Source organism: Oncorhynchus clarkii, chromosome 19, assembly GCF_045791955.1.
Source record: "Oncorhynchus clarkii lewisi isolate Uvic-CL-2024 chromosome 19, UVic_Ocla_1.0, whole genome shotgun sequence".
In the NCBI taxonomy this organism is placed as follows: domain Eukaryota; kingdom Metazoa; phylum Chordata; class Actinopteri; order Salmoniformes; family Salmonidae; genus Oncorhynchus; species Oncorhynchus clarkii.
Genome location: NC_092165.1, coordinates 40,784,283 through 40,811,028, shown reverse-complemented (window position 1 = coordinate 40,811,028; position 26,746 = coordinate 40,784,283). Strand labels below are relative to the sequence as shown.

The window sequence follows — 26,746 nt, the reverse complement described above, 5'->3', positions numbered from 1 at the left end:
ACCTTTGTTGATTGACCTCTGACCCGTCGGTCAGCCTCCCAGCCTTTACTGTGGGGTAGGGTTTCAGGGAGCCGAGCCGGGCTTGAACAGGTGTACGCTGCCAGGCCCACCGCAGGGGGGATGTGGACAGGACTGATGAGGACACAAGGAAGGAGAGATGGACAGAGGGACAGGGGAAGGGGTTGTGGGAGCAGTGTTTACCTTAAGTAAACTGTGACTTACACATCCACTTAATTATTGTTTTGTGGCATGTTCATTTACATAGGCCTATACAGCCATGGAGTCGGGGGGGCATAGGCTATTTACTGTGCTATGATTGACAACTAAACAGTAAATGTTGACTAGTTTATAAAAGGTGTGGAACTGACTGAATAAAGTTAATCTCCTATATCCCTTTGCTATTCATACAACGTAGTTATATGTCCATGGTATCACATCGGGACAAGTAAACCAAACATGTGGTTTGTATATTCCTAGGATTTGAAGCCCACGTCGAGACTTGCCAATGTAGCTAAAAAATATGTTTTATTGTCACATACACCGGATAGGTGCAGTGAACTGAATCGTTTTATAGGGTCAGCCATGGTAGTATGGCACCCCTGGAGCAAACTAGGACTAAGTTAGGTCAAGGGTTTCAGTAACTGGCCCAACACTCTAACCGCTAGGCTACCTGCTAGTTGTTAGTGAACATACGGCTCTTTTTGAACAGATCTGTTAGGTGGACAGAACCAAATCGCATCGGTGAGAGAGCCATTAGGTAGGCTACTACTGCTTTTTGGCGGTTATCTGCAGATAAATTATGAAAACATTTGATGAAGATGTTGAATCCTCAGTGCAAGAACAATAGGTAGTGGAGAGAGATCCTCATTCTGGTATGCACAATATGCTAAAAGAAAACAGATTGGAGGTTACAAAAGCTAATGTCATAATACTTATTATTAAAGATATTGAAATAGGCCTACTGATTTGATTAAAGTGTCGACAATGGAGTAGTCTACTGCTGCTTTCTGTGTAACAAAGCCTATGTTTAACACCTGCTTCATTTTTCAATCATACCTGTAGATCCCCTGACAATCCCAACCCCAATGATTGATTGACAGGCCGAACTGTTAAAGGGATAGTTGAACCAAATTACAAAATGACAAATTGGTTTCATTACCCTTAGTATCCACAGCAGCAGAGCCAATGACATATATAATTTGAAGAAGAAAAATCATTGTGTCAATCCAATCCAAAACTGTAAATAGAACTTTAATCTCAAAAGTTTATTTTACTTAGGAAATAGTCCTGATCATATAGGCCTAGGCCTAGACGATATCCAAAACAACTAGCAACACACTGAATTCATAAATTTTTAGTCATTTTAATTGTAAAGTTATGTCTTTCTACAAAATACCACAACTCATTTGACCAATCTGGGAGTTAAAGTTGTTACGTATTCAATAATTTAGCTGTGTATTTCAGATGGAATCAAGGCATTAGAATGTACCAGAGGACACGAAAATGGAGCCCAGAACTCCCTGGCTGGCTACTTTTAACTTTTTAACTGACTACGTCATGTAATTACTGAAAACACTGGGGGAGGATTGTGTGATGTCATAAAACCTGAGCTGAAAGGTAAATGCAGAGCATAACCACATTCAAGAAAAAAGTAGGTTCATACATCATTTTGTTCGTTAGTAATCATATGAGCTATGGATCCTCAGGAGTTTGTTGGTTTGGTTGTAACCGGGGGTGAAGGTGTAGGCGTAAGGTCCCACCCTGCAGAGCCTGCTGAGGGAGAGCCCTGCCTGGGGAGAGGGAGTAGACTGCGGGCTGGGCTGCCTCCTCCTCCATGTCCACCCTGAGGCTGGCTAGGCTGTGCTGCTGTGCTTTATGGCATGTGTGCAGTGTTAAACTGCAGAGCAATAATCTGATGTTAACCAGTGTAGAGAACACAGGCATCAATCAAAGCCCTGCTGTGTCTGTGTGGCTCAGTCAGCAGTACAGAGCTGGAGCAGAGGACAGTCTCATCACACTCTACCTCTGCATTCAGACTCTTTTGTTTTCCTCTTGCTTTGCTATTTTCTTTATCTGGTCACCTCATTAAAACCTCATTGATGTACTGTGCGTTTTTTGTATTTATTGACATTTTATTTAACCTTTATTTAACCATTTGATTGTTTATTTTCCTGGATGGTTGTCTGCACAACAGATGACCACAATTGTGACCGACCGGCTTGATTCGGTCATACGTAGAAAAATGTGAAATTGTGTTTTTTTTACATTGGATTAACGTAGAGACTCAGAGCTAGAAAATGGTGTATCATACACTAGTATCATACACTACAGTTGAGGAACAATGGGAAAGTAATTATGCTTTGAAAGTTGATCAACTTGAAACACCACTTTTGAGAAAATGGCCCTTGAATGTTTTGGTACATCTACTGGGGAGCTCTTCTTTGTCTACACCCATTCAGCATCGTTCACACTTAGCCCCACCCATCTCTTTAAGGATTCACATGTGAGGCCATGTGCTAAACAGAGTGAGTATGGTAGTGTACTAAACAACCAAAGATTTCAAGACTGAAGGCTGGTTCATACTACGTTTATCGACATGTCAGTAGACAGTTGTCGCAGTGACATCATGAACATTCCGTTGTCGTCCAACTTCAAACTTGTTGTTGTCGTTATGAAAGAGAATAAACACAAAATGACAGGCTGCATGATATCAGCAGCCCGGTGGTGTATTTTAACACTAATAAACCCATCCGTTTTAAATAATGTTAATCTAGCAAACCAGGCAACTAAAAACAACTTTGTAAACAATGTTTGATTTGTTTCTATCTTGTTAGCTGGCTAGCTAATGTTAATGTAGCTGGCTAGCCAGTTCAGTTAATGACCATATCATATAGCTGACAACGTCTTAACTTTAGCTAATTTGTATTCATTATTGAAGGAAAATAAACTCACAACAAGACCATTATTTACAAGTTAATGCAAACTAATTACAGAAAATATTTTACAGTTGTGAGTGTGATGAAATATAAGCAGGGAATTCTACCAGAGAATTGTATAACTTGGACACTGTCTCGTTGGCCTAATGTTATATCCTAATTTGACTTTGGTGCAGATCATATTGTTCTTATTACCGTCTCTGGTAAACACACATTATATAAAATTAACTAATTAAAACAGTTGATTTGTCTCATGCACAGGATACAGAAGGTGTAAATGGTACAGTGAACTGGTTACTAGCTAGCTAGAAACAATGAACCATAATCCTAACTCATAACGTTACTACCCTGTATGAATCTGTAGCTAAAGCTAACCATCTAGGTTCAATGTTAGCTAGAGCTATAACTAGCAATGCAAATGGCTCTGAGATACGAATAATATTACTACACAGATCATATACGTAATGCTAGCTAGCGAGCCAGCCATCTAATGTTAGCTGGCTAGCTAACACTACGCTTTAACTTGCAATGAAATTACTTTCTGACTAAATTAGAAACGTATAATATCTGAAAATGTAGATAGCTACACTCTCTTACCCATATACATGGACGAACGCTTCTCTCTCTCTAAGGGCAATGGTTGCCCTTAGTTTGAAGATGTACCGTTGAAGTCGGAAGGTTACATACACTTTAGCCAAATACATTTAAACTTAGTTTTTCACAATTCCTGACATTTAATCCGAGTAAAAATTCACTGTCTTAGGTCAGTTAGGACCACCAATTAATTTGAAGAATGTGAAATGTCAGAATAATAGTAGAGAGAATTATTTATTTCAGCTTTTATTTCTTTCATCACATTCCCAGCGGGTCAGAAGTTTACATACACTCAATTAGTATTTGGTAGCATTGCCTTTAAATTGTTTAACTAGGGTCAAACATTTTGGGTAGCCTCCCACAACCTTCCCACAATAAGTTGGGTGAATTTTGGCCCATTCCTCCTGACAGAACTGGTGTAACTGAGTCAGGTTTGTAGGCCTCCTTGCTCGCACACGCTTTTTCAGTTCTGCCCACAAATGTTCTATGGGATTGAGGTCAGGGCTTTGTAATGGGCAGTCCAATACCTTGACTTTGTTGTCCTTAAGCCATTTTCCCACAACTTTGGAAGTATGCTTGGGGTCATTGTCCATTTGGAAGAGCAATTTGCTACAAAGCTTTAACTTCCTGACTGATGTCTTGAGATGTTGCTTCAATATATCCACATAATTTTCCTGCCTCATAATGCCATCTATTTTGTGAAGTGCACCAGTCCCTCCTGCAGCAAAGCACCCCCACAACATGATGCTGCCATCCCCATGCTTCATGGTTGGGATGTGTTCTTAAGCTTGCAAGCCTCCCCCTTTTTCCTCCAAACATAACAATGGTCATTATGGCCAAACAGTTATATTTTTGTTTCATCAGACCAGAGGACATTTCTCCAAAAAGTACCATCTTTGTCCCTATGTGCAGTTGCAAACCGTAGTTTGGCTTTCTTATGGCAGTTTTGGAGTCGTGGCTTCTTCCTTTCTGAGCGGCCTTTCAGGTTATGTCAATATAGGACTTGTTTTACTGTGGATATAGATTATTTTGTACCAGTTTCCTCCAGCATCTTCACAAGGTCCTTTGCTGTTGTTCTGGGATTGATTTGCACTTTTCGCACCAAAGTACATTAATCTCTAGGAGACAGAACATCTCCTTCCTGAGCGGTATGATGGCTGCGTGGTCCCATGGTGTTTATTCTTGCATGCTATTGTTTGTACAGATGAACGTGGTACCTTCAGTCGTTTGGAAATTGCTCCCAAGGATGAACCAGACTTGTGGAGGTCTACAATTATTTTTTCTCGGCTGATTTCTTTAGATTTTCCCATGATGCCAAGCAAAGAGGCACTGAGATTGAAGGTAGGCCTTGAAATACATCCACAGGTACACCTCCAATTGACTCAAATTAGCCTATCAGAAGCTTCTAAAGCCATGATATCATTTTCTGGATTTTTTCCAAGCTGTTTAATGGCACAGTCAACTTAGTAGGTGTAAACTTCTGACCCACTGGAATTGTGAATTAAATAATCTGTCTGTAACCAATTGTTGGAAAAATGACTTGTGTCATGCACAAAGTAGATGTCCTAACCGACTTGCCAAAACTATAGTTTGTTAACAAGATATTTGTGGAGTAGTTGAAGAACACGTTTTAATGAATCCAACCTAAGTGTATGTAAACTTCCGACTTCAACTGTAATCCAGAGACAGGTGTTTTATACAACCTTCTGTGTGTTCTCTTTTTGACTCCCTCCGCATATTTGCAATCAAACGGCAGAATTTTCTCCATCTCCTTAGCTATCATACTCTGCTTCCATCGGGCATTCCACTGATTTCAAACTTGGTACTCCAGAAAGTAGAGAGCATTAGCAACACTTATGCAGTTCTTTGTGATATCTTTCAAAAAAAGCTGCGATAGAAACTATTACCAACACATACTGAGCAGCTCATGTTATAGACAGAAGTGTGCTACATGGCAGACCAATCCGAACTCATCTCTCGGCATTTCCAGCCTATTCATTATCTCAGCCAAACATGGCTAGCGGGAAGGTTCCTCGCTTTTTCCGTGACTAAACCAACTAGGCTCGTAATTTAACAATTGTATTCGTATTTACAGATAGCATACAAGTTTGTTAATAAGGCACATGAAAGTTCAAGTGTTCTAGAAGGCATTTCTGCCCAAAAAATATATTTTTACGAAAAATAAATGTTTCCATTCAAATTCCTCTCCTGTGAAGTAGTGATGTTCCCTGAAACGAGTCACATTTGTAGTGTGTAAGAGACGGTGATTGTGTACATCTGTAGTCAGGACAGCATGTGGTTGAGAGAGAGAGCAATATGTGTTGGTCTCCCCCCGATCCCGCCCTTCTGGATTCTATTCCTGTCTGGCAACAACAAGAGGAAACGGCTGTCCACTGAAGGGCGGTGCCACAGGAAACAACCTTCGAGGGGGACTTTGGTTGATTGGCCTGCATGGTATACATCAAATCAATCAAAGTTATTTATAAAGCCCTTCTTACATCAGCTGATGTCACAAAGTGCTGTACAGAAACCCAGCCTAAAACCCCAAACAGCAAGCAATGCAGGCGTAGAAGCATGGTGGCTAGGAAAAACTCCCTAGAAAGGCCAGAACCTGGGAAGAAACCTATAGAGGAACTAGTCTGTGGCCACTCCTCTTCTGGCTGTGCCGGGTAGAGGTTATAACAGAACATGGCCAAGATTTTCAAATGTTCATAGATGACCAGCAGAGTCAAATAATAATAATCACAGTGGTTGTAGAGGGTGCAACAAGTCAGCACCTCAGGAGTAAATGTCAGTTGGCTTTTCATAGCCGATCATTCAGAGTATCTCTACCGCTAATGCTGTCTCTAGAGTTGAAAACAGCAGGTCTGGGAAAGGTAGCACGTCCGGTAAACAGGTCAGTATTCCATAGCCTCAGGCAGAACAGTTGAAACTGGAGCAGTAGCACGACCAGGTGGACTGGGGACAGCAAGGAGTCATCAGGCCAGGTAGTCCTGAGGCATGGTCCTAGGGCTCAGGTCCTCCGAGAGAGAGAAAGACAGAAAGAAAGAGAAATAAATAAAGAAATACAGAAAGAAAGAAAGAAAGAAAGAAAGAGAGAAATAAAGAGAGAAAAAGAGAGAGAGAATTAGAGAAAGCATACTTAAATTCACACAGGACTCCGGGTAAGACAGGAGAAATACTCCAGATATAACAGACTGACCCTAGCCCCCCAACACATACACTATTACATAGGCCTACATATAATGGGGTCCGGAATTATTGGATCATTTGATAAATATAAGCAAAAAATACTGTATAAAATAAATAATAAATACTGAAGTATATTGTATGCTCCAAAAATGAAAATAATATATTATTTTATACGAATAAAATAGATTTTGTTTAACAAGTAATAAAACATTTAAAATAAATGATAGGGATCAAAATTATTGGATTCCCTGTTTTCAATACTCCAGCACAATCCCCTTGCGAGGATAACAACACTGAGCCTTTTCCTAAAATGTTTTATGAGATTGTAGAAGACATTGGGAGGGATCTTAGACCATTCCTCCATACAGAATCCTTGATTTCTTTCATCTGCACTTATGGACTGCCCTCTTCAATTCAAACCACAGGTTTTCAATGGGTTTTCAATGGGCCAACAATTTCTTTGTAGATGTGTGCTTGGGGTTATTGTCTTGCTGGAAGATTCACTTGCGACCAAGTTTCAGCATCCTGGCAGAGGCAACCTGTGCGTGTGCGTGTGCGTGTGTGTGTGTGTGTGTGTGTGTGTGTGTGTGTGTGTGAGTGAGAGGGAGACATAGATTGTTGTGTGCTTTCAAGTTGCCCTGCTGCTGGGTTCCATATGACATAATGAACTGAGATGTACAATAGCCTGGTTGTCAGGAGCACATCTGTGGAACTGATTCAGAGTATAGGAGAAATAATTGTTGAGCTACATTTCCAGTGTTATTCTCAGAGAAGTGCAGTAAGTTAATAACAGGCCTTGTGACAGTCGACAAATCACCAGCCTTATAGCCATGTGCTGAAAGAGACCACCAGCGCTGTGCATCCTTGCCAAGATGGATCTGCATTCAGCAAACTCCAAGCCCAGCCTTTCTGGGAACGGCAAGGCTCCCCTCCGCACAACAAACATTGGTGTGTTTGCGAGGGGCATGGCTCCCCCATCTTTGTCTCACTGGCTCATAGCCCCGTTTGGCAAGGTTTACCTGTTGTAAGTGCATGTGACTGTGTGTGTGTGCATGTGTTTTTGTGGTGTGTGATGGTGGTTGAGTATCATAAATCTGTACTGTGTGAAAATGCCAATCAAAATTCACTCTGCTGCTCTTTTCATTGTTGTGCATCCCGCTCCGTGAGGAGAGAGAGAGAGAGAGCGATACACAGATACTTTATGGAACACAAAGCCTTCACTATCTCATCCTGGAATATCCAAGGCCCGAGGTCATCTGCCTTTCGCTTAAAGAGCAGGAACCTGTCCTTCACCAAAGAAATCAGACATACAGACATTGTCATCCTACAAGAAACATGGTATAGAGGAGATGGACCCACTGGTGGCCGTCTAGGTGTAAAACAGGGAAGGGACTTAGGGGGTGTGCTAATTTGGTACAGTGCAGTCCTAACTCACTCAATAAAATTAATCAAAACAGGAACATTTTACATTTGGCTAGAAATTCAAAAGGAAATGATCTCAACAGAGAAAATGTCCTCCTGTGTGCTACCTACAGTTGAAGTCGGAAGTTTTTATACACCGTAGCCAAATTTTCCCATGATGTCAAGCAAAGAGGCACTGAGTTTGAAGGTAGGCCTTGAAATACATCCACAGGTACACCTCCAATTGACTCAAATGATGTAATTAGCCAATCAGAAGCTTCTAAACCCATGACATCATTTTCTGGAATTTTCCAAGCTGTTTAAAGGCACGGTCAACTTAGTGTATGTAAACTTCTGACCCACTGGAATTGAGATACAGTGAATTATAAGTGAAATAATCTGTCTGTAAACAAGTGTTGGAAAATGGCTTGTGTCATGCACAAAGTAGATGCCAAAACTATAGTTTGTTAACAAGAAATTTGTGGAGTGGTTGAAAAACTAGTTTTAATGTCTCCAACCTAAGTGTATGTAAACTTCCGACTTCAACTGTATATCCCCCCACTAGAATCCCCATACTTTAATGAAGACAGCTTCTCCATCCTGGAGGGGGAAATCAATCATTTCTAGGCCCAGGGACATGTACGTGACCTAAATGCCAGAACTGGCCAAGAAACTTACACCCTCAGCAAACAGGGGGACAAACACCTACCTGGAGGTGACAGCATTCCCTCCCCCATATGCCCCCCTTGGCACAACTACGACAACATAACCAACAAAAATGGGTCACAACTCCTGCAGCTCTGTCGCACGCTGGGTATGTACATAGTCAATGGTAGGCTTCGAGGGGACTCCTATGGCAGGTACAATTATAGCTCATCTCTTGGCAGTAGTACTGTAGATTACTTTATCAGTAACCTCAACCCAGAGTCTCTCAGTGGGTTCACAGTCAGCCCACTGACACCCCAATCAGATCACAGCAAAATCACAATCTACTTGAACAGAGCAATACTCAATCATCTTCCTGGACAAAAAATTCCACTGTAATAGTGAAGGTGTAAAAAAACCTAAACATTAAATTTGACCTCTTAGCTTCCCTATTAAATAAAACAATTCAAACAGAAAACAGAAGAAAATTAACAGCAATGACAAATGGTTTGATGAAGAATGCAAAAATCTAACAGTGAAATTGAGAAACTTATCCAACCGAAAACATAGAGACCCAGAAAGCCTGAGCCTACTCCTTCACTATGGTGAATCACTAAAACAATACAGAAATACACTACGGAAAAAGAAAGAACAGCACGTCAGAAATCAGCTCAATGTAAATTAAGAATCCATAGACTCTAACCACTTCTGGGAAAATGGTAAAACACTAAACAAACAACAACACAAATAGTTATCTGTCCAAAACAGAGGGTAAACCCCTCCTCCAATCTTTTTGGCCCTATAACAAAGAACAAACAGCAAAAAAATATACATGATCAAATACAAATCTTAGAATTAACTACTGAAGACAACTAGAACCCACTGGATTCTCAAATTACATTGAAAGAACTACAGGACAAAATACAAACCCTCCAACACAAAAAGGTCTGTTGTGTTGATGGTATCCTCAATGAAATTATAAAATATACAGCCCACACATTTACATTGGCTATACTTAAACTCTTTAACATCCTCCTTGGCTCTGGGACCTTCCCCAATATTTGGAACCAAGGACTGATCACCCTTAATCCATAAAAGTGGAGACAAATTTGACTCAAATAACTACTGTGGGATATGCGTCAAAAGCAACCGTGGGAAAATCTTCTGCATTATCATTAACAGCAGAATCGTACATTTCCTCAGTAAAAACAATGTATGAGCAAATGTCAAAATTGGCTTTTTACAAAATGACCATACGACAGACCACGTACTTACCCTGCACACCCTAATTGACAAACAAACCAAAACAAAGGCAACGTCTTCTCATGCTTTGTTGATTAACCAAAAAATATATACAAGTTGATGGAAGTGGTGTTGGGGGTAGGGTTGCAAAGGGTTGGAAACTTTCCGGTATATTTCCAGAATATTTCCGTAAAATTTCCATGGGAAGTTAAGCCCTGGAATTTGGGGAATTTTGCTTAAATTAATCAAAAACGTTAGCTTATAACAGGGAACCTTTTTTTGTGGGATACACATAATGCAATTCTAGGTATTGTGGCATATTTTGGTTAAACTATCCCCAATTCAATGGAATTGCAACCCTCTACATGCACAGTGCATTCTTCCATCACATGTGCAGTGCACTCTTCCATCACATGTATAGCTGATTCTCAAGATCTTGCACACTAATGAGACGCTATTGAGCCCACACTACTACACTGTCTGAGCCAAGGACTACATGCTTTCTGGTAAGTTTTGATTACAATACTGGGTGGGGTGAATATATTTTACATGACATACATGATTTTTTGTTAACCTGTTGGATCTCTAGGGGCGCTATTTCATTTTTGGATAAAAAACGTTCCCGTATTAAGCGCGATATTTTGTCACGAAAAGATGCTCGACTATGCATATTCTTGACAGTTTTTGAAAGAAAACACTCTGAAGTTTCAGAATCTGCAAAGATATTGTCTGTAAGTGCTCCAGAACTCATTCTACAGGCGAAACCAAGATGATGCGTCAAGCAGGAAATGAGCAGAATCTCTGAAGCTCTGTTTTCCATTGTCTCCTTATATGGCTGTGATTGCGCAAGGAATGAGCCTACACTTTCTGTCGTTTCCCCAAGGTGTTTGCAGCATTGTGACGTATTTGTAGGCATATCATTGGAAGATTGACCATAAGAGACTACATTTTCCAAGTGTCCGCCTGGTGTCCTGCGTGGAATTCGGTGCGCAAACGCCAGCTGCTTGTACTTTTCCATTTGATTGAGGGGAGAAACCATGCTTCCACGAACGATATATCATTGAAGAGATATGTGAAAAACACCTTGAGGATTGATTCTAAACAACGTTTGCCATGTTTTCAGTCGATATTATGGAGTTAATTTGGAAAAAAGTTCGCGTTTTGAGGACTGAATTTTCGTTTTTTTTTTGGTAGCCAAATGTGATGTACAAAACGGAGCTATTTCTAATACACAAAGAATCTTTTTTGGAAAAACTGAGCATCTGCTATCTAACTGAGAGTCTCCTCATTGAAAAGATCCGAAGTTCTTCAAAGGTAAATTATTTTATTTGAAGGCTTTTATGTTTTTGTTGAAATCTTGCGTGCTGGATGCTAACGCTAATGCTAACGCTAAATGCTACGCTAGCTAGCCACTTTTACACAAATGATTGTTTTCCTATGGTTGAGAAGCATATTTTGAAAATCTGAGATGACAGTGTTGTTTACAAAAGGCTAAGCTTGAGAGATGGCATATTTATTTCATTTCATTTGCGATTTTCATGAATAGTTAACGTTGCGTTATGGTAATGAGCTTAGGTCTGTAAATAGAATCCCGGATCCGGGTTTGGTCGACACAACAGGTTAACTAGTAAACAGTAGCCTACAACAAAGTGTGTTTAAATCAATTCTAACTTGTTAACAATTTCTGCTAGTTAGTTTTTGCTACCATGTGGGTTTTAGCTTGCTTGAGCCTGCTAACTGAGGAGTGTTAGTTCACCTGTTTCCATACGTTTAATTTTAAAACATTGTTTAGAGTTGTTTAATCTAACTGCTTAACTATTTATCTGTACATGGAAATGTATTTGGGTTTATCTTTTTCTAATCTTTACAGGAAAATGCCACCGGGACTCTCTGATGTGTGGAGACATTTCACTGCAGCTAATGTAGAAGGAAAAGCTGTGTACATTTACAAATACTGTGCCAAATCATATGTGAAGAATGCAACAAAGATGCAGAATCGTGCATAAAGTTCCCTCAGCGCTCACAACAAGCAACCTCTGTCAAAAGTTCCTCTACTTCTATTCGAGGTGAAAATTATGAATTAGACACCTTATCGATAGCAACAGCTCATGGTCCTCCTGGAATCAGAAGTTTTTTTGACTCAATGGAGGAACGAAGTCAGAGAAATGCTGATGAATGTCTTGCTCGAGCTGTGTATGCAACTGGTTCACATCTGATGCTCACAGGCAATGTGTATTGGAAGAGATTTCTGAATGTTCTTCGCCCAGCATACACCCTTCCAACCAGACATGATTTATCTACTCATTTGCTGGATGCAGAGTCCAACAGAGTTCAAGTGAAGGTCAAGCAAATCATAGAGAAAGTAGACTGTATTGCAATCATCTCTGATGGGTGGTCGAAGGTTCATTGGAAAGGAATAATTAAGTACATCATCTCCACCCCTCAACCAGACACACCGGTCTCTACATTGCAGATGAACTGAAGGCAGTCATCAATGACCTTGGACCACAGAAGGTATTTGCACTGGTGACTGACAATCCTACGAACATGAAGGCTGGTTGGTCTAAAGTGGAGGAGTCCTACCCTCACATCAAACCCAATGGCTGTGCTGCTCATGCATTGGATCTGCTCCTAAAGGACATCATGGCACTGAAAACAATGGATACACTCTACAAGAGAGCCAAGGAAATGGTTAGGTATGTGAAGGGTCATCAAGTTATAACAGCAATCTACCTCACCAAGCAAAGTGATGTGAATAAGAGCACCACCTTGAAGCTGCCCAGCAACACCCATTGAGGTGGTGTTGTCATCATGTTTGACAGTCTCCTGGAGGGGAAGGAGTCTCTCCAAGAAATGGCCATATCACAGTCTGCCGATATGGACAGCCCCATCAAGAGGATGCTCCTGGATGATGTGTTTTGGGAGAGAGTGGTAAGCAGCCTGAAACTCCTGAAACCTAAAGCAGTAGCCGTTGCACGGATGGAGGGAGACAGTGCCACCCTATCTGATGTTCAGACTCCGCTTGCAGATGTAAGAGAAGAAATCCGTACTGCCCTGCCCACTTCACTGTTGCTCAAAACAGAGGAAACTGCAGTTCTGAAATACATCAAAAATTGTGAAGCCTTCTAGCTGAAGCCCATACACACCGCAGAGTACATGTTGGACCCCAAGTATGCTGGCAAGAGTATCCTATCTGGTGCAGAGATCAACAAGACCTATGGTGTCATCACTACTATGTCTTGCCACCTTGGCCTGGATGAGGGCAAGGGCTTTGGGATGGAGATGCAATATGACAGATGTGCTGACTCATCAGCTTCCTGGTGGAAGGGACTTTGTGGATATGAGGCTCTTTCCCCTGTTGCCTCAATCATCCTCCAAATCCCACCAACATCAGCCGCCTCCGAGCGCAACTGGTCCTTGTTTGGGACAAACACACCAAAGCACGCCACAGGCTGACCAATACAATGGTTGAGAAATTGGTGGCCATCCAGGCAAATTTGAGGCCTTTTGAGCCTGACAACGAGCCATCCTCAACAAGGTTGGAAAGTGACGTGAAGATAAGGCCTCAGAGTCTGATGTTCAAGAGGTGGACATTGAGGAGGTCCAGGGAGAAGACATGGAAGCCTGAGAGGAAGACAACCAAAGCTTTAGTTTCTAGACTATCATTTTACAGTTTTTGGGAGATGTGATGGGTCATTGGGGATCATTCAATATTCCCTTTCTTTTGTTGTTCAGTGAAATCATCCCATGTGAAGTGTCAACTCATTTAAAGTTAAATTCCTAACTAAATTGTTTTTTATATTTATTTTGGATGGATTTAATAATTTGCAATTTATGTTCACTTACGATAAAGTTAAAGGTTTATGTTTCTGTCTCCATATGATATGGTAAATATATCCAGTGCAATAAACATCTACATTTAAAAGTGCATTAATATTCATTTGCATATATTTCCGTTAATTCCCATATATACCCATATATTCCCGTTAATTCCCACAGAAAGTTTCCACCTCTGAATATTCTCCAACATGTGCAACCCTAGTTGGGGGAAAAACATACAATATTATAAAATCCATGTACACAAACAACAAGTGTGCAGTTAAAATTGGCACAAAGAAGCAAACATATATATCAATGAATTGGCGAGGCCGCTAGAACTGTCTGTAGCACATGGCCTCACCCTACTAGGATCTGAAGTCTGGTGCTTCTGTCCCCAACCAAGGAAGGCCAACAGCAGCACCTAGATCTTCTGCAAAGATTCTGTCAGACCTGGGCCCTGACAGTAAATCTCAGTAAGACAAATATAATGGCGTTCTAAAAAATGTCCAGTTGCCAGGACCACAAATACAAATTCCATCTGGACACCGTTGCCCTAGGGCACACCAAAAACTATACATACCTCGGCCTAAACATCAGCACCACTGGTAACTTCCACAAAACCGTGAACGAGCTAAGAGACAAGGCAATAAGGACATTCTATGCCATCAAAAGGAACATAACATTCGACATACCAATTAGGATCTGGCTAAAAATACTTGAATCAGTTATAGAACCCATTGCCCTTTATGGTCATGAGGTCTGGGGTCCGCTCACCAATCAATAATTCACAAAATGGGACAAACACCAAATTGCGACTGCATACAGAATTCTGCAAAAATATCCCTTGTGTACAACATAAAACACCAAATAATTTATGCAGAGCAGAATTAGGCCGATACTCGCTAATTATTAAAATCCAGAAAAGAGACGTTAAATTCTACAACCACCTAGAAGGAAGTGATTCCCAAACCTTCCTTAACAAAGCCATCAGCTACAGAGAGATGAACCTGGAGAAGAGTCCCCTAAGCAAGCTGGTCCTGGGGCTCTGTTCATAAACACAAACAGATCCCACAGAGTCCCAGGACAGAAACACAATAAGACCCAACCAAATCATGAGAAAGCAAAAAGATAATTACCTGACACATTGGATAGAATTAACAAACAAACTGAGCAATCTAGAGCGATATTTGGTTCTAAACAGAAAGTACACAGTGGCATAATACCTGACCACTGTGACTGACCCGAACTAAAGGAAAGCTTTGACTATGTACAGACTCAGTGAGCATAGCCTTGCTATTGAGAAAGGCTGCCTTAGCCTGTCTTTTCTTGAGACCCAGGTCTGCCTATGTGCAAACTGCACACAAAATGAGGTGGAAACTGAGCTGCACTTCCTAACCTCCTGCCAAACGTATGACCATATCAGAGACACATATTTCCCTCAGATTACACAGACACACAAAGAATTCGAAAACAAACCCAATTTTGATCAACTCCCATATCTATTGTGTGAAATACCACAGTGTGCCATCACAGCAGTAATATTTGTGACCTGTTGCCACAAGCAAAGGGCAACCAGTGAAGAACGAAAACCCAAGGTTAATACTACCCATATTTGTGTTTACAGTGGGGCAAAAAAGTATTTAGTCAGCCACCAATTGTGCAAGTTCTCCCACTTAAAAAGATGAGAGAGACCTGTAATTTTCATCATAGGTACACTTCAACTATGACAGACAAAAAATGAGAGAAAAAAAATCCAGAAAATCACATTGTAGGATTTTTAATGAATTTATTTGCAAATGACATATGTCTTTGTTCTTTTGGAACTTATGTGAGTGTAATGTTTACTCTACATTTAAAAAAAATATATTTCACTTTTGTATAAGTATTTAGTTCACTTGTGTTTCCCGGGCCAATAAAGCCCTTAAATTGAATTGAGAGAGAGAGAGGGAGAGAGAGAGAGAGAGATTCTGTCTGGCACTTTGCCCTTGCAGTGTAATTAGGACTCTGGAGAGGGCTACTCACAGGGCCTGGATTACTCCAGCAGCAGTCAAACTGACTACTTCTGATAGACATGAGACAAACACCACCTCTCTGCTGGTGGGGAACTGATCATTACTCCCAATAGACTAGACTAGGTCTGGTCTTGGTATGAAACACTGAATGCTAAATACCTGATCAGGCTCAGGACAGTGTTTCTCTGTGCTTCTCAGGTCCATAACAGCAGGTCAGAGGTTAATGCTGCTCTATTAGTATTCAATTCAGGTTTGATGGGGTGGTTTTATTGTGTCGTTATCTCTATGGCAACCGTGATTACATTGACTTTAATATTTACAGTTGAAGTCGGAAGTTTACATACACCTAAGCCAAATACATTTAAACTCAGTTTTTCACAATTCCTGATATTTAATCAGATTAAAAATTCCCTGTCTTAGGTCAGTTTGGATCACCACTTCATTTTAAGTATGTGAAATGACAGAATAATAATAGAGATAATTATTTATTTCAGCTTTTATTTCTTTCATCACATTCCCAGTGGGTCAGAAGTTTACATACACTCAATTAGTATTTGGTAGCATTGCCTTCAAATTATTTACCTAGGGTCAAACGTTTCGGGTAGCCTTCCACAACCTTCCCACAATAAGTTGGGTGAATTTTGGCCCATTCCTCCTGACAGAGCTGGTGTAACTGAGTCAGGTTTGTAAGCCTCCTTGCTCCCACATACTTTTTCAGTTCTGCCAACAAATTTTCTATGGGATTGAAGTCAGGGCTTTATGATGGCCACTCCAATACCTTGGCATTGTTGTCCTTAAGCATTTTTGCCACAACTTTGGAAGTATGCTTTGGGTTATTGTCCATTTGGAAGACCCATTTGCAACCAGGCTTTAACTTCCTGACTGATATCTTGAGATGTTGCTTCAACATAGCCACATAATTTTCCATCCTCATGATGCCATCTACTTTGTGCAGTGCACCAGTCCCTCCTGCAGCAAAGCATCCCCACAACATGATGTTCTTCGGCTTGCAAGCCTCCTTTTCCTCCAAACATAGCGATGGTCATTATGGCCAAACAGTTTCATCAGACCAGAGGACATTTCTCCAAAAAGTACAATCTTTGTCCCCATGTGCAGTTGCAAACCGTAGTCTGGCTTTTTTTTATGGTGGTTTTGAAGCAGTGGCTTCTTCCTTGCTGATCAGCCTTTCAGGTTATGTCGATATACAGTGGGAAGAACAAGTATTTGATACACTGCCGATTTTGCTTACAAAGCATGTAGAGGTCTGTAATTTTTTATCATAGGTACACTTCAACTGTGAGAGACGGAATCTAAAACAAAAATTCAGAAAATCACATTGTATGATTTTTAAGTAATTCATTTGCATTTTATTGCATGACATAAGTATTTGATCACCTACCAACCAGTAAGAATTCCGTCTCTCACAGACCTGTTAGTTTTTCTTTAAGAAGCCCTCCTGTTCTCCACTCATTACCTGTATTAACAGCACCTGTTTGAACTCGTTACCTGTATAAAAGACACCTGTCCACACACTCAATCAAACAGACTCCAACCTCTCCACAATGGCCACGACCAGAGAGCTGTGTAAGGACATCAGGGATAAAATTGTAGACCTGCACAAGGCTGGGTGGGATGGGCTACAGGACAATAGGCAAGCAACTTGGTGAGAAGGCAACAACTGTTGGCGCAATTATTAGAAAATGGAAGAAGTTCAAGATGACGGTCAATCACCCTCGGTCTGGGGCTCCATGCAAGATCTCACCTCGTGGGGCATCAATGATCATGAGGAAGTTGAGGGATCAGCCCAGAACTACACGGCAGGACCTGGTCAATGACCTGAAGAGAGCTGGGACCACAGTCTCAAAGAAAACCATTAGTAACACACTACGCCGTCATGGATTAAAATCCTGCAGCGCACGCAAGGTCCACCTGCTCAAGCCAACGCATGTCCAGGCCCGTCTGAAGTTTGCCAATGACCATCTGGATGACCCAGAGGAGGAATGGGAGAAGGTCATGTGGTCTGATGAGACAAAATAGTGCTTTTTGGTCTAAACTCCACTCACCGTGTTTGGAGGAAGAAGAAGGTGAGTACAACCCCAAGAACACCATCCCAACCGTGAAGCATGGAGGTGGAAACATCATTCTTTGGAGATGCTTTTCTGCAAAGGGGACAGGATGATTGCACCGTATTGAGGGGAGGATGGATGGGGCCATGTATCGCGAGATCTTGGCCAACAACCTCCTTTCCTCAGTAAGAGCATTGAAGATGGGTTGTGGCTGGGTCTTCCAGCATGACAACGACCCAAAACACACAGCCAGGGCAACTAAGGAGTGGCTCCGTAAGAAGCATCTCAAGGTCCTGGAGTGGCCTAGCCAGTCTCCAGACCTGAACCCAATAGAAAATCTTTGGAGGGAGCTGAAAGTCCGTATTGCCCTGCGCCAGCCCCGAAACCTGAAAGATCTGGAGAAGGTCTGTATGGAGGAGTGGGCCAAAATCCCTGCTGCAGTGTGTGTAAACCTGGTCAAGAACTACAGGAAACGTATGATCTCTGTAATTGCAAACAAAGGTTTCTGTACCAAATATTAAGTTCTGCTTTTCTGATGTATCAAATACTTATGTCATGCAATAAAATGCAAATGAATGACTTAAAAATCATACAACGTGATTTTGGGGTTTTTGTTTTAGATTCCGTCTCTCACAGTTGAAGTGTACCTTTGATAAAAGCTACAGACCTCTACATGCTTTGTAAGTAGGAAAGACTGCAAATTCGGCATTGAATCATATACTTGTTCTCCCCACTGTAGGACTTGTTTTACTGTGGATATAGATACTTTTGTACCTGTTTCCTCCAGCATCTTCACAAGATCCTTTGCTGTTGTTCTGGGATTGATTTGCAGTTTTTGCACCAAAGTACGTTCATCTCTAGGAGACAGAATGCGTCTCCTTCCTGACCAGTATGACGGCTGCGTGGTCCCATGGTGTTTATACTTGCGTACTATTGTTTGTACAGATGAACGTGGTACCTTCAGGCGTTTGGAAATTGCTCCCAAGGATGAACCAGACTTGTGGAGGTCTACAATTTTTTTTCCTGAGGTCTTGGCTGATTTCTTTTGATTTTCCCATGATGTCAATCAAAGAGGCACTGAGTTTGCGTTAGGCCTTGAAATACATCCACAGGTACATCTCCAATTGACTCAAAAACGTCAATTAGCCTGTCATTAGCCTATCAGAAGCTTCTAAAACCATGACATCATTTTCTGGATCTTTCCAAGCTGTTTAATGGCACAGTCAACTTAGTGTACATAAACTTCTAACCCACTGGAATTGTGATGCAATGAATTATAAGTGAAATAATCTGTCTGTAAACAATTGTTGGAAAAATGACTTGTGTCATGCACAAAGTAGATGTCCTAACCGACAAACTATAGTTTGTTAACAAGAAATTTGTGGAGTGGTTGAAAAACGAGTTTTAATGACTCCAACCTAAGTGTATGTAAACTTCCGACTTTTTCTGAATCTGGCCCGTTGTTTGAATATCTACTGGATATGTCTTCTCAGTTAGTAGTGAAATGACTGAAGCAATTCTGCCCTGGAAAAAGCCTCCATTGAAGACAATGACATTGCACTCCTCACAATGAAGGCAAGGTCACCATTACACTGAGAAACTGAAGCTGAATTATTGGAAAGAGAGAACTGTGAAGAGAGCAACTCTGGCTGCACAGTTAAATGGCTTTTCATCAGATGCTATCTCCTCAGTTGTTATATGAATGTATTTTTACACATGTAAAAGGCTTGACTACTGCTGCCCTGGCAAGTGTAGCTATGGAGTCTCTGGACCATTTCCAGAGCTGCCAAGACTAGACTGCCTTATCGTTGTTTTACTGACCGGGATATTCAGCGAGAGAGTGTGTTTCTTTGCTTACACAAACAGGAGATTAACTGTATCATAAAGTCTTCTCCCTCCTTAGCGACCATGCTGTTATGCAAACGTTAACGTCTTTATTTTTGACAACTTTGTTATGTCTCCCCTAGTCTCCTTAGATTACTGATGAAGATGACTGATAACATCACAATATGATTGCTTCTCTAAACACTTTATCCTGAACGATAGCTTCCTATTGGCACAGAAGGTGTTTGAAAGATGTGCCTTGAACTTTGATAGTAAGAAATAAACCTGATAAATCCTCCTCATTATCCCATGTCTGTTTATCAGTCACCTGTCATGGAATTGCCAAGGGTTGTGCCAGGGGTTTCTTGGTTGACAGAATGTTTTTTGTGTGATGAAGAATCCTCAGATGAACCTTATACAGAGCACTGGGTGGGGTAACATTATTGCTTGGCAGAGTTTGAGAGGGAGTAGGAGAGAGTGGAATGTACTTGAGATAATCAAAGTCTGTCATTAGCTCAGAGAATGGTTGGCTGGATTATGTACCAGTGTGTGTGTGTGTGTGTGGGGGGGGGGGATAACATCAAAGGACAGGCAGACACTCACTCACTGACATACAGTACCAAGGTGACGAGGAAGCTGTGAACAAAACACACACGCACACACATACACTCAAACCCTTCACTGTGACTCTGTAACTAACACATAAATGAGGAGGATTCTTTATTCATCCCCTCTGTTACAGTGAGGCTGGTTTATGATGTCACTCTGTCTTCACATGCTTCTCCTGAAGAGCCCTGTTTCATCCCTTCTCTGTGCTGGGCACTTAAACTCACACCTCTCTGTCTCTTTACGAGTCCCTATCTGCTCCCCTCCTCAACGTTTACTATCAATTCACCACAAACAATAAAAGCCATCCAGTTACTCCTCATTCCCCTCTCCCTGTAGCCTGGGAACTCAGACTCAGCACACACCATCCGGCCCTTCAGTCAAGAGCCGTCCCACTCCCCACTCCCCACTCTCAAGCTGTGTGTGTGTGGGTGTTAATGGCCTTATTTTTTAGCTCTCTGTAACAGCCAAGCTTGTAAGTTGCTCTCTCCAGAGTGGCCATTGGCGTTGGCTTTGAGAGTCTCTCTGCTGATTCCTCATCACCATCACTCCCCTCCCTGGTTTAGGTTCCTCTCCCTGCTTATCTCCATACTGTTTTTATACTACGCCATGATAATAGCCTCTGTTTCTAATGGGATGTCATGAATTAGCCTGCAGATATTACTCTGAGCATATTTTGGAGTTGGTATCAGTGGCCGTTTCGTTGTTTCTGATAGCATTTTGCCAAACACTGTATTCTCACATTGAACTTACTTGCCTGGCAAGTAAGGCTAGCTGTCTTATTATCTTTAGACGTATGCTTGCTATGGAACTTCCCATGCCATGGTGTTTCGTGTACTGCAGAGAATTTGTTTGGACTCCTTTTTTTACCACTCTAAATGTATGCATCCAACATAACATAGCTGGAATGCCTTTGAACGTGTCTGTGCAACATGGACATCCTTCCCCTCTTCAGATGCACAGTGAGAGGGGAGGGAAGCTCTTGGGGAGTACACCTGTGCCTGTGGCCTTCATGGATTCCTGCACAACTTTACTGCTGGGAGGGGGATGGAGTGGTAGGTGGGGGTGGGGGTGGTGGATGATGTTCTGAAATAGTTTGTGTCCTGCCTGGCCGTAGACCCTGACCCTGGGTAGCCTCCCGCCCACCTCCCCTCTCTGAGTCATCTGTGCCTGGAGCCCTGGAGCCTGTGGTGGGAAACAGATCCTATACAAACCAGGGACATCTTGTAATGTCCACCACAAGTCCAGACAACCAGCGGGCCATAAAACTGTTATGTGGTCAAGCTTAACTGCGTCGTTTTATTTACGCACAGTGTTTTACTAGTTGCGTCAGCTTCAGTTTGGCATCCAACTATTGCTCTGGTTTCCAAGGGAGGCCTTAGTCATACCTAGCAATGCTGTTCTTTGACTGGACCTCAGTAGCCTTTCAGGCCACAGTATTGTGTTGTCAATTTTAATTATGTTTCAGTTGATTTGCTCTGAATAGATTTAAAGGGATACCTGTGAGTCCTCATACAAGGTTAGAACTTCAGCTGATTATGAAACCATTTATTGTGCTTCACTAACTTTGTCTTTTCTTTTCCTTTCTGTGTTCCTGGACCTGATCTGACCTCTGGCCTCCTTCCTAAACAGGTCAATATTTCCTTCACTCTGTGGGTCCTTGTTTCTGTTTTAGAACACCCCTGTCCTCAGCTATGTAGCTCCGGGTCTCTTTAACAGGGACACAACATCCAGTTCCTACTCTACCTCAGAGTAGTATATTGCACCAACATGACTTTCAGGCCGTCGATCACGATCAGAGACACTACACAGTATGTCAGGAAATCCTGCAGCTGAGACGTTGTCCTCTTCACTGACCGTCCAGTGACCCCTCTGTGTCTAACACGGAGCCATCATGCCTTCATGTCTTTGTTCCTGGGAGGCTGGTGGGGCCCCATGTCCTATAGTGGGGTCAGACAGGGGCAGACTTGAACTCCCAATAAAAGACTTTGGGTCACTTAAGACATGATATCACATTTAAACTGGATTTGAACTGTGTATGTGTGAATATGAGCCCTCTCTTTCTGTCTCTATCTTTTTGAACTATGTCATGTTCTCTCACTCTCTATATACAGTGGGGAGAACAAGTATTTGATACACTGCCGATTTTGCAGGTTTTCCTACTTACAAAGCATGTAGAGGTCTGTAAATTTGATCATAGGTACACTTCAACTGTGAGAGACGGAATCTAAAACAAAAACCCCAAAATCACATTGTATGATTTTTAACTAATTAATTTGCATTTTATTGCATGACATAAGTATTTGATCACCTACCAACCAGTAAGAATTCCGGCTCTCACAGACCTGTTAGTTTTTCATTAAGAAGCGCCCTCCTGTTCTCCACTCATTACCTGTATTAACTGCACCTGTTTGAACTTGTTACCTGTATAAAAGACACAGGTCCACACACTCAATCAAACAGACTCCAACCTCTCCACAATGGCCAAGACCAGAGAGCTGTGTAAGGAAATCAGGAATAAAATTGTAGACGTGCACAAGGCTGGGTGGGATGGGCTACAGGACAATAGGCAAGCAGCTTGGTGAGAAGGCAACAACTGTTGGCGCAATTATTAGAAAATGGAAGAAGTTCAAGATGACGGTCAATCACCCTCGGTCTGGGGCTCCATGCAAGATCTCACCTCGTAGGGCATCAATGATCATGAGGAAGGTGAGGGATCAGCCCAGAACTACACGGCAGGACCTGGTCAATGATCTGAAGAGAGCTGGGACCACAGTCTCAAAGAAAACCATAAGTAACACACTACGCCGTCATGGATTAAAATCCTGCAGCGCACGCAAGGTCCCCCTGCTCAAGCCAACGCATGTCCAGGCCCGTCTGAAGTTTGCCAATGACCATCTGGATGATCCAGAGGAGGAATGGGAGAAGGTCATGTGGTCTGATGAGACAAAAATAGAGCTTTTTGGTCTAAACTCCACTCGCCGGGTGTGGAGGAAGAAGAAGGATGAGTACAACCCCAAGAACACCATCCCAACCGTGAAGCATGGAGGTGGAAACATCATTCTTTGGAGATGCTTTTCTGCAAAGGGGACAGGACAACTGCATCGTATTGAGGGGAGGATGCATGGGGCCATGTATCGCGAGATCTTGGCCAACAACCTCCTTTCCTCAGTAAGAGCATTGAAGATGGGTCGTGGCTGGGTCTTCCAGCATGACAACGACCCAAAACACACAGCAAGGGCAACTAAGGAGTGGCTCCGTAAGAAGCATCTCAAGGTCCTGGAGTGGCCTAGCCAGTCTCCAGACCTGAACACAATAAAAAATCTTTGGAGGGAGCTGAAAGTCCGTATTGCCCAGCGCCAGCCCCGAAACCTGAAAGATCTGGAGAAGGTCTGTATGGAGGAGTGGGCCAAAATCCCTGCTGCAGTGTGTGCAAACTTGGTCAAGAACTACAGGAAACATATGATCTCTGTAATTGCAAACAAAGGTTTTCTGTACCAAATATTAAGTTCTGCTTTTCTGATGTATCAAATACTTATGTCATGCAATAAAATGCAAATGAATGACTTAAAAATCATACAATGTGATTTTCTGGATGTTTGTTTTAGATTCCGTCTCTCACAGTTGAAGTGTACCTATGATAAAAAATTACAGACCTCTACATGCTTTGTAAGTAGGAAAACCTGCAAAATCGGCAGTGTATCAAATACTTGTTCCCCCCACTGTATCTATATCTTTAGTTTACATTTTATTTTTTACATGCTTTGCAGGGTAATCTACATAATATTGCATTCATGAGTTAGATAAATAGCCCCAGCAGTTCATATATATATATATATATTTTTAACGTAACCTTTATTTAACCAGGCAGGTCAGTTAAGAACAAATGTTTATTTACAATGATGGCCTACTCCGGCCAAACCCGGACGACCCTGAGCCAATTGTGCGCCGCCCTATGGGACTCCCAATCACGGATTTCTATATAGGGTTAACCCCAGTGTTTTACCCAAAAGGCTCAGACTTTTCTGTTTCCATCTATGTGGGCCATGGCTCCTGAGGACCTGCTCTCACTTGGGGCCAAAGCCAGGCCACTGGTACTTTTCAGCTGGCCTTTACATAACAATGGCTAACTGTGAACTTTAACACCTCACAAAGCAATTGTTTTGATTATGCAGAGGTTGATGATTCTGCTCTTCAGAAGACCTCACTGTCAGCCCTACAGTAGGTATGGAAACACAATTTCCCTAGTGTAACACAAGGGGGTATATACTAGTGTAACACGAGGGGGTATATATACTAGTGTAACACAAGGGGGTATATACTAGTGTAACACAAGGGGGTATATACTAGTGTAACACGAGGGGGTATATACTAGTGTAACATTAGGGGGTATATACTAGTGTAACACAAGGGGGTATATACTAGTGTAACATTAGGGGGTATATACTAGTGTAACACAAGGGGGTATATACTAGTGTAACACAAGGGGGTATATACTAGTGTAACACGAGGGGGTATATACTAGTGTTACACGATGGGGTATATACTAGTGTAACACGAGGGGGTATATACTAGTGTAACACAAGGGGGTATATACTAGTGTAACATGAGGGGGTATATACTAGTGTAACACAAGGGGGTATATACTAGTGTTACATGAGGGGGTATATACTAGTGTAACACAAGGGGGTATATACAGTACTAGTGTAACACAAGGGGGTATATACTAGTGTAACATTAGGGGGTATATACTAGTGTAACACAAGGGGGTATATACTAGTGTAACACAAGGGGGTATATACTAGTGTAACATTAGGGGGTATATATTAGTGTAACACAAAGGGGTATATACTAGTGTAACATTAGGGGGTATATACTAGTGTAACACAAGGGGGTATATACTAGTGTAACACAAGGGGGTATATACTAGTGTAACACAAGGGGGTATATACTAGTGTAACACGAGGGGGTATATACTAGTGTAACATTAGGGGGTATATACTAGTGTAACACAAGGGGGTCTTTACTAGTGTTACACGAGGGGGTATATACTAGTGTAACACAAGGCGGTATATACTAGTGTAACACAAGGGGGTATATACTAGTGTAACACGAGGGGGTATATACTAGCGTAACACGAGGGGGTATATACTAGTGTAACATTAGGGGGTATATACTAGTGTAACACAAAGGGGTATATACTAGTGTAACACGAGGGGGTATATACTAGTGTAACATTAGGGGGTATATACTAGTGTAACACAAGGGGGTCTTTACTAGTGTTACACGAGGGGGTATATACTAGTGTAACACAAGGGGGTATATACTAGTGTAACATTAGGGGGTATATACTAGTGTAACACAAGGGGGTATATATACTAGCGTAACACAAGGGGGTATATACTAGTGTAACACGAGGGGGTATATACTAGTGTAACACAAGGGGGTATATACTAGTGTAACACAAGGGGGTATATACTAGGGTAACACAAGGGGGTATATACTAGTGTAACACGAGAGGGTATATACTAGTGTAACACAAGGGGGTATATACTAGTGTAACACGAGGGGGTATATATACTAGTGTAACACAAGGGGGTATATATACTAGTGTAACACAAGGGGGTATATACTAGTGTAACACAAGGGGGTATATACTAGTGTTACACGAGGGGGTATATACTAGTGTAACACAAGGGGGTATATACTAGTGTAACACGAGGGGGTATATACCAGTGTTACACGAGGGGGTATATATTAGTGTAACACAAGGGGGTATATACTAGTGTAACACGAGGGGGTATATACTAGTGTAACATTAGGGGGTATATACTAGTGTAACACAAGGGGGTATATACTAGTGTAACACAAGGGGGTATATACTAGTGTAACACGAGGGGGTATATACTAGTGTAACATTAGGGGGTATATATTAGTGTAACATTAGGGGGTATATATTAGTGTAACACAAAGAGGTATATACTAGTGTAACACAATGGGGTATATACTAGTGTTACATAAGGGGGTATATACTAGTGTAACACGAGGGGGTATATACTAGTGTTACATGAGGGGGTATATACTAGTGTAACACGAGGGGTCATATATACTAGTGTTACACGAGGGGTTATATACTAGTGTTACACGAGGGGTTATATACTAGTGTAACACGAGGGGGTATATACTAGTGTAACACAAGGGGGTATATACTAGTGTAACATCAGGGGGTATATACTAGTGTTACACGAGGGGGTATATACTAGTGTAATACAAGGGGGTATATACTAGTGTAACATTAGGGGGTATATACTAGTGTAACACGAGGGGGTATACTACTAGTGTTACACGAGGGGGTATATACTAGTGTAACATCAGGGGGTATATTCTAGTGTAACACGAGGGGGTATAT

General features: G+C 41.7%; 1 protein-coding gene across 1 annotated transcript in view; it reads left to right on the top strand.

The window, feature by feature from the left end:
• Positions 1–26,746, top strand: part of LOC139375197 (kinesin-like protein KIF26A) — a 139,075-nt gene that overhangs the window by 19,606 nt on the left and 92,723 nt on the right. The window lies entirely within an intron of this gene.